Raw genomic sequence first — 9,197 nt, 5'->3', positions numbered from 1 at the left:
AAGAAGAAGAAGAAGAAGAAGAAGAAGAAGAAGAAGAAGAAGAAGAAGAAGAAGAAGAAGAAGAAGAAGAAGAAGAAGAAACACTATTCACTATTGGTTAAGAACTTATATTTTTGCCTTTCTCTGAGATCTGTCACCTATTAAAGCTCACCGTTTTACAACACTTGGTCTTATACAAGCTCAATTTTGCTGAACCTAAAGGGAATTGTGTGTGTGTGTGTGTGTGTGTGTGTGTGTGTTCTGAGGAACTTGGGCAGAAGTAGTAGGAAAGGTTTGTCCTCTAGGCAGCCACAACGGTGTTTTATCTATCAGCACTGTAAGGGAGAATTTATGCGAAGATGCCCAATGACTCTTTGAATAGGTACTATAAAATAGACAATTATTCATAATTCTGAATAGCTAGGGTTTCAAAACTCTTCCAAAGTGACTAAAGGAATTTTTTTTCTCATCTCAGATTTTGCTGGAAAAAGCAAGTTGTACAAACTTGTCAAGGGGGCAGGGGACAGCTTCTCATGCTAGAAATACTAGGAAGTTACAACTAGGAAGGCAACTTTACTTTATCAAGCCTCTACTCATAAACAAGCATGCATCGTGCATGTTAAAAATGCCAAACATAACAAATATAATGCAAATATTAAATTGACTTTTAAAATCTAGTGATATGTATAAGTTCTATATTCACAGCAGATATAAACACTTTAAGCATAAAGGGGGAAACCCCAATTATGTTAATTTTTAAATAATAAATTTAAGTAATTTTATAGAAATTACTTAAACATTAAACGCTCTGTGAAAATTCACTTCATATCTTTATCAGAATAAATAAACATGTAGTTCTAATTAGCATGTCTAAACTGATAATGTATATTGCCATAGTCTACACAGAATCATGTTTAAAGTCCCTGTGGTATTTTATCATGTTGATGTTATAATTTGCTTAACCACTTTCCAAATGCTGAGCACTTAAGTTATTTCTAATTTGTCATTAGCACAAACAATGCAGCTATGACAATCTTGTATACATTTTTTGGTTTGTTGTTTGGCTGATTTGGGGTTGTTTCCTTGATAACCGTTTCCCTCAAATAGACTTACTAAATCAGGGCAATTAAACAGTTTTGTGTTTCTTGTTACATCTTGAAAGATCATTCTCCACAAAGAATGAACCAGAGGGACTTCTAGCCATGGCAGTATGAAGAGGTCGGTGAATCTTCCACACACACACACACACACACACACACACACAAAGGTATTATACTAGACAAAATAGTCCAAAACAGTTACTTCAGAGCTCCAGAAATTTACCAGATGAAGAAAACAAATTGAGAAGTATTTATTTTTCAAAAATGTCTAAAGCTGAGGGTAAGAAACATGAAAGCCTGTGGCCTTCTTGCCTAAGCTGCTCCCATTCAGCATGGAGTTGGTCAGAAACCAGCAGTTTGCTGTCAAAGGGGAAAACTTGATTTGAAGCCAGGGCAAAAGGCTGTGGCTTTGTATGCTAAATATGATAAGCACAGTAGAAAAATGAATGGGGAAAATCCTTGCTAGCCTGAAAGTGCAGATCCAGCTAGGGTGAGCAGAAGACTAGCAGAAATCTAATGGGGGAGATCCTGGAAATGAGAGCACCACAGAAAGACTAGATAACCTCCCCACATTTCCCTGGATGACTAGAAAACTATGCCCATGCCTGGGGAGGCCTGAAAGAACCTGGCAAAACATAAAACCCTGAGGAGAGTGGGGAATTAATTGGATCCAACTTTGACTGTGCTTCCCAAGTGACACACAGATCCACTGGCAGAAAGCAGAGCCTTAAGGGCTATGCAGACACAGGGGGCAACCTCCTAGCAAACCAGGCTAAACAAATAAAAATAAGAAAAAAAGCTGACTAACAATATCAGCGGCCACACACCACAGGGGAGGCAGATGCCACCGTTTAAATCCAGGCAATTTACTAAAATAAACAAAAAACGAAAAACTCAGAAATATATATCAGAATAAAGAGTTGCTACAATGTATTATTTAAATTGTCTAGTTTTCAACCAAAAATTACAAGACATGCAAAAATCCCAGAAAACTGTGATCCATGCTCAGGAAAGGAAAACATTAAGTAAAAGAAACTGAGTAGGTTCACATGTTGTGTTTAGCAGACAAAGACTACAAACTTCAAAACAGCTGTTAAAAATATGTTTAAAGAATTAAAGAAAAATATGATGTTAGTGAAAAAAATTAGGATGACAATGACTCTAAAAATAAAGAGTACCAATAGAGAAATATAAACTATAGGCCAGGTACAGTGGCTCACGCCTGTAATCCCAGCACTTTGGGAGGCTGAGGCACGCAGATCACCTGAGGTCAGAGTTTAAGACCAGCCTGGCCAACATGGTGAAACCCCATCTCTACTAAAAATAAAAATTAGCTAAGCATGGTGATAGGCATCTGTAATCCCAGCTACTCAGGAGGCTGAGGCAGGAGAATCACCTGAACCCAGGAGGTGGAGGTTACAGTGAGCCAAGATTTCACCATTGCACTCCAGCCTGGGCAATAAGGGCGAAACTCCATCCAAAAAAAGACAGAAAGAGAAAGAGAGAGAAATATAAACTATAAAAAATAACCAAATGAAAACTCTACAGTTAAAAAATACAGTAACAGAAATGAAAAATGTACTGGATGGCATCAACAGAAGATTTGAGATGACAGGAAAGAATCAGTGAACTTGAAGACAAAAATAATCCAAAGTGAAGAGCAGAGAAGGAAAGGTGGAAGCAAAAGAAAGAGAGTCTCAGAGGCCTAATGGGATAATGTCAAGTATATCAACAAATATGTAATGGGAGTCTCATAGGGACAGGAGAAGAAGAAAGGCCAGAAAAAATATTTGAAGAAATATTAGCCAAAAACTTCCCAAATTTGATGAAAAACTTTAATCAATAGGAAAGGAATGAATCAATTGATGTTGCCTCTAGCAATGTGTACATATACCTAATTATCACAAATCTGCTATTTTATTTTTTATAGCTTAATAGATATGCACTTATATATGTATTTATTATTATTGTTATTATTATTTAAAAACGGAGTCTCACTCTTATTGCCCAGGCTGGAGTGCAATGGCAGATCTCAGCTCACTGCAACCTCCACCTCCCAGTTTCAAGGGAGCCTCCTGAGTAGCTGGGATTACAGGCATGTGCCACCACGCCCAGCTAATTTTTGTATTTTTAGTAGAGCTGGGGTTTCTCCATGTTGGTCAGGCTGGTCTTGAACTCCTGACCTCAGGTGATCCACCCACCTTGGCCTCCCAAAGTGCTGGAGTTACAGGCATGAGCCACCATGCCCAGCTTAATGATATCTTAAAGATGATTTAATATGTGTTCATTTAATCAATATCATGGCCTAGTTCAAAACAAATACTCATTACAAATGGTGGCATACACATTGTGTAGTGGTTAAGAGCACAGATTTGACAGTCAGATTGACCTGGGTTCAAATTCTGACTGTCTCATATCATAAGCAAGTGTTTAACTTCTCTGAGCCTCAGTTTTATTATCTGTAGAAGGACAGACAAAACAATGCCTAAATCTGGGCTTCAGTGAAATAACTCATATTAAATGCCAATCTCAGTGCCAGGCACATAGGATGTGCTCAATAAGTGCTGGCTATTTTTAGCTACTAATAATACTTAACAATAAGAATTCATTTGTTGACTTGACATGAATGAGTGAGCATTGATTTTTCAAATGTTAAACTTTGTATTTATCTCACTTGACATCTTTTCAGTAAAATCTAGATTTTGGACCTTCCTGTTTTTAAAAATAATATGCTTTGGAAGGTATGCTTTTATCAGTTGTGTTTGTTTACGAATAATTGTTTCCTTCTGTGACACTGTGTTGTGCAAATGTTTTTTATTTCTATTTAATCAGATACCTTGTCTTTGATGACGTCTACATAGACAGAAATATCTCTCTTGCACAGCTGTTGTAAATAAAGAATTCTTGTGTATATAAGGCATAAAATACAGCCTCAAGTTAATTTTTAAAATCCATGCTCTCAGGAATATTTATTTCATCGTGATTTGATTATTACTATTTTATAGCATCTGGTTTGTTAACGATTAGGTTCTTGTAATAGTTTAACTCTATTTGATCAATGCTTCAATGTTTTAGCCAATATTTGCTCAATTGCTCATCAATTAAAGTAGGCTTTACTGGGTGCTACATTATGTGTACTGTGTGGGAATATGGTGATGAGTACAGAGGTGAAAAGACAGTTCGCAAACAAAGGAATCTGACAATCTAGTGGCAAACAAATGAGATTAATATTTATTTCCTTAAGATAGACAAATAAACCTAAAGACAAATGTGTAAACAAATATGACATAAATATGATGTGATATAAATATGAGATAATACTTTATATTACTAATATGAATCAAATGTTATGGTTGCACAGTGGAAGACATCACAGAATCCTTCTCCAGAAGAGGCAAAGTGGGTCTTAAAAGCCAGATGGATTTCAAATGATATCAGAGTTTTCCAGATGGAGAAGGGGGAGGTGAAGCAATCGGAGGAGGCAGAACAGGGTGTATGAAGGCAGGAAGGAATAGAGAACATGGTGTGTTTAGGACATCAGTTTGGGTGAAAGTGGAACATACAGCGCATGGGTTGTCATGAGAAGGGTGGCCAGGAAGGTATGTTAGGGCTGGATTGCGAAGAACCTTGCATCGCACACACAATCTGGGACTTCATATGGAAGGGGTTAGATTCCAGCAAGGGTTTTTAAGTAAGAGAGACATGATGAGAGTTTTATTTTAGAAAGATCATTCAGTGGGCAGCATGAAGGAGAAATGGGATGGGGGAGCATTTTGGAGACTTAGGAAGAGTCCAGGTACAAGATGATGAGGGTCTGCACCAAAGTAAAGGCAGCAGGGAGTGGGAGAGAGGGAATGGTCAGCAACACCTATGATGTTTCTAAGACTAGGCAACTGGACAGCGACCACTTCCTTGATTAAACATTGCAGACTGTTCACGTCTCTCCTGAAAACCCACTGAGAAGACAGAAAAGGAATGAGACAGACATAAACCCACAAACACAAAGAGAATGAGAGAGGAAAAATAAAAACAAGCCCTGGAAGATGGAAAGGTGACAGTGGTGACAGACTGAGCAGAGCAGAGGAGAATGAGCCCTAGGGCCTCCAGAGAGGGTGCTGACAGGGAGCAGCCCAGTTCACTCTGGCAGACCAGGTTCAGGACCAGGAAGCACCACATCCCAAGCAGTGGTGAGGTATAGGGGGCCGATAGGAGGTCTATATTTGTTGTACACCAAGATCCTTTTCTCTGCCTATGAAGCCAAGTAACAACCCTTCTGTTGCCCAATTCCCTCCCCAAGGGGGCTTTCCTCTGAAACAATCAAGCCAGAGAGTGCCCAGACTTGGCACAGCAGGCACAGCAAAGAGTGGGGAAATGGAACTTGAAGCCAGGGAATGAAATGCACATCTATACCCTAAACAATGGGACCTCTCTCCAACTCACTCATCTCATCCTGTTCCCAGAATGCAAGTACCTATCTGTGTGTCCCTCAAGCAAGGGATTACAGAACCCTCCTCTAGAGGAACATACTGAAGAGTCCAAGAGAAAACCTCTAGATATTCACATTTGGGGAGTCCTCCAGTAAAAAGTCTAGCCCCCTCCTCCTTATTCTACAGTAAGGTGCCCCAATGAACAAGCCCTGCTAATGTACAAAGCTCTTCTAAACAGTTTTTTAGTACTTCACTTTAAAAAAAAAAGGAGACAGAGACAGAGTCCCACCCTGTCACCACGGCTGGAGTACAGTAGTGAGATGATGGCTCACTGTAACCTCGATCTCCCAGGCTCAAGCAATCCTCTCACCTCAGCCTCCTAAGTAGCTGGAATTACAGGCATGTGCCATCACACTTGGCTCATTAAAAAGATTTTTTTGTAGACACAGGGTCTCAATACGTTACCTAGGCTGGAGTGTAGTGATGCGACCACCACTCACTGCAGCTTCAACTTCCCAGGCTCAAGCTGTCTTCCCACCTCAGCCTCCCAAGTGGCTGAGACTACAGGCATGTGCCATTATACCTCACCAATTTTTAAATTTTTTGTAGCGGCCGGATCTCGTTATGATGTCCAGGCTGGTCTTGAACTCCTGGGCTCAAGCATTTCTCCTGTCTCAGCCTCCCACAGTGCTGGATTACAGGTGTGAGCCACCGTGCCCAGCCAGTACTTCACTTTTAAGTACAAAAAGAAGTCAAAAGATCAATGGACATTTCAGAAAAACCCTCCAAGATTAAAAAAAAAAAAAAAAACAAGAGAGAGAGAGAGAGCCCAAACCAAAGAGAAAAGAATTAAAGAAAACAGGAACAGTAAAAGGAACAGAAAAACTTTTAAAAATTATTTTTACTTTTATTTTTAGAGACAGGGTCTTGCTCTGTCACCCAGGCTGGAGTGCGGTGGAGTGATCACAGCTCACTGTAACTTTGAATTTCTGGGCTCAAGAGATCCCCCGACCTCAGCCTCTGGAGTAGCTGGGACTACAGGCACATGCCGCTATGCCCAGCTAACTTCTTTTTTAATTTTTGTAAATATGGGGTCTCACTATGTTTCCCAGGCTGATCTTGAACTCCCGGCCTCAAGTGATCCTCCTGCCCCAGCCTCCCAAAGTACTGGGATTACAGATATGAGCAACCATGTCCAGCCTCAGAAAAAAATGTTAAAGGGGGAAGAAAAATAATACTATCAGAGACAGAAGATAAGCCATTGTACCCATAGAACAAAAATAGATGATGTTCAAATTAGAAAAAAAAAAAAAAAAAAGACAGGGACAAATTAGATTACAACCAAGAGGTCCTGGAAATTAAAAACTGGATAATTATGGCATAGACTGATAGTTGCTACCCTATCTCTCCTTTTTTCTTAGGAAAAAAAAGAAAAAACACAAAATTGTATGTAAAGTAGTAATATGACCAGTTAAAAAACAATTTCTCAGCCTTCTTTGTAGTTTGTTGTAATCACATGACTAAATTCCAACCAGTGAAATATGAGAAGTGTGGAATGGGACTTTTGAGGAAGCCTCCTCCAAATGACTCAATTTAGAGGCTCACCTTTTTGCCCTTTTGCCCTCTCCTTTTTCTAGTGCCTGGAATATAAATGTAATGGCATGACCCCAGCAACCACATGTTGGATCACAGAATAATATACTAAGGATGATGGTAAAGAAAATGATAAAGGAGCATGGGTCACTCAGGACCATGGAGCTGCCATGGCATCCAAGGACTGCCCACCTCTGGATCCTTGTGTACGAGCTAAATGAAGTCACTATTATTTTGCAATTTTGTTATCCTCAGTCAAAACTAATCATGACTGATACAACAACCAACCCTTAAGACAAAATCATTAGAAGCCTTGGGAGGGAAAAATCCATGAAATATCCCAGAAAAAACAACAAATAAATGAATAGGAAAGAGAAAAGAAAGAAAATTAGAGAGCCATTTAAGACACAAAATCAAGACAATAGAGTGGGGATGGAGGGATGGGGGTGGTGAATTATCAAAGAAAAACTATGTAAATGCATGAATTTGGTAAGAAATCTCTTGTTTCCTGGATCTGACACAGAAGTGTGGTAACAAGAGGAATTCTAAGACAACAGCTTTGTGGCAGACCTAGCAAACAAACAGTCTAGAGTGGAACAGAAAGATGGAGCCATAGGACAGAGGGGAAAAAAGAAAAGAATATATTTCTGAAGAATTGGAGCATTTTGAAAACAACGCAAAAAGACATTTGACAGATCTGCCAGAGCATTTAAATAAAAATGATGACAGAAAAATCAAGCAAAGAAAAAACTAAGGCAATTATTAATTCTAGGAAACAGCAAAAGTTGAGCAAAAAAGGAAATGTAATCATAGCGTAACATATGGCTCAGAACTGAGCAATATTTACTTAGTCATGATAACAAGAATGCTAGCTTTTAATTTAATAAAAAACTGTGGGTAACTACTCTGGAGGCATTAGATGAGGAGAAGTCAGAGTGGCATATAAGAATTAAATCCAGGCAGGGTATGGTGGCTCACGCCTGGAATTTCAGCACTTTGGGAGGATGAGGTGGGCAGATCACTTGAGGTCAGGAGTTCAAGACCAGCCTGGCCAACATGGTGAAACCTCATCTCTACTAAAAATACAAAATTTAGCTGGGTGTGGTGGTGGGTGCCTGTAATCCCAGCTACTTGGGAGGCTGAGGCAGGAGAACCACTTGAACCTAGGAGTTGGATGTTGCAGTGAGCTGAGATTGCATCAAATCCTCATGTATCATAAGAGGAAGTCAAAAGACAATGTCAGAAACTGAAATATCAAGAAGTAGCAATGCAAATACATTATTTAGTGACAGATTAACAGAAGAGGCAAATTTTTGGTTCAAAGTAGGATTTTCTGGGAATGGGACTGTAAGTAGAGAAGGGTAAAAGGGGTGATATAAAAGAGTAGGAACTACTGTTTCTGATTATGTACTTTAATATTATTTGGCTTACTAAACCATACACTTATTACATTGATTAAAATAAAATAATTTTAATTTTTTTTTTTTTTGAGACAGAGTCTCGCTCTGTCGCCCAGGCTGGAGTGCAGTGGCTGGATCTCAGCTCACTGCAACCTCCACCTCCCAGGTTCAAGCAATTCTCCTGCCTCAGCCTCATGAGTAGCTGGGATTACAGGCACCCACCACCACGCCTGGCTAATTCTTTGTAGTTTTAGTAGAGACAGGGTTTCACCATGTTGGTCAGGCTGGGATTACAGATGTGAACCACTGTGGCCCGGCCAAAACACTATTTTTTAGACACCTCCTTCTATGTCCCTCATCTCCTCCTCTTTGCCCACACCTGTGTATATATAGTTCCAGGGAGAGCATAATGTAGAGGAAAGTACATGGGCCTCAAACACAGACAATACAATGCAGGGTGATGTCCAGCTGTGCAAAGAATCAGCTCAGAGTCTTCTCTGTGACCTCATGGGGACACAAGGTCTTCATTTGTAAAATGGAAAATGCTGTTATATATTATATTACATGAAGTAATAGATGTAAAGTACCTAGAATATGGTAGGTCCTTGAAAATACAAGTTCTCACTTTCAGAATTGCTCATGCCCTATAAGCCTCTCTGTGAGTGTCTCTCTCTGTGTCTCTGTGTTTATAGATTTGA

General features: G+C 39.5%; 1 protein-coding gene across 1 annotated transcript in view; it reads right to left on the bottom strand.

Moving 5' to 3' along the window:
- SLC12A8 (solute carrier family 12, member 8) overlaps positions 1–9,197 on the bottom strand; it is a 130,320-nt gene that overhangs the window by 17,095 nt on the left and 104,028 nt on the right. The gene's annotated exons all lie outside the window — the stretch shown is intronic.

The sequence above is a fragment of the Colobus angolensis genome, unplaced genomic scaffold (assembly GCF_000951035.1).
Source record: "Colobus angolensis palliatus isolate OR3802 unplaced genomic scaffold, Cang.pa_1.0 Scaffold31, whole genome shotgun sequence".
Taxonomy (NCBI): domain Eukaryota; kingdom Metazoa; phylum Chordata; class Mammalia; order Primates; family Cercopithecidae; genus Colobus; species Colobus angolensis.
Note: the sequence above shows the minus strand (reverse complement) of the source record. Positions and strands in the feature narration are given on the sequence as shown.